The 437-nt window shown below is 37.1% G+C and overlaps 1 long non-coding RNA gene across 1 annotated transcript in view; it reads right to left on the bottom strand.

Moving 5' to 3' along the window:
- LOC119581698 overlaps positions 1–437 on the bottom strand; it is a 7,085-nt gene that overhangs the window by 6,077 nt on the left and 571 nt on the right. The gene's annotated exons all lie outside the window — the stretch shown is intronic.

Below are 437 nucleotides of genomic sequence, written 5' to 3'. Positions count from 1 at the left end.
CTTCAACAATAGAGCACATTAGGTGTTAAAGTACCTAATGTTATATGAGATATATCCCATATCATAATGTAAATGGTGAGCAGGTAAAATGGTAAGAAATATTCACAGTGATTGAGTGATTAGCTAATAAGCACACCACGAGAATTGGTGGGTATGTTTAAATTGTAATTATGTAATTGGTGGTCACTGTAGCACAATGGCCTGTCGACATTTGCTAGACAACTTCATCTAGCTGACACTCTCTCCTGCAGAATGGCTGTTTTCCCTCTCCGCATATGGTCTACATGTAAAGCTCTTCATCTACTGTTCATTATGTTATTTATTTCTGGTTAGTTTTTACGTACTGTCCAACAAAGAAGCAATGAATATTCGAAAACACCCTTGTCTTGCAGTGCGCACAATAGTCTTATGTTCATCTATATCATTCCCTCTAAAGC

This window comes from Penaeus monodon, chromosome 15, assembly GCF_015228065.2.
Source record: "Penaeus monodon isolate SGIC_2016 chromosome 15, NSTDA_Pmon_1, whole genome shotgun sequence".
In the NCBI taxonomy this organism is placed as follows: domain Eukaryota; kingdom Metazoa; phylum Arthropoda; class Malacostraca; order Decapoda; family Penaeidae; genus Penaeus; species Penaeus monodon.
Note: the sequence above shows the minus strand (reverse complement) of the source record. Positions and strands in the feature narration are given on the sequence as shown.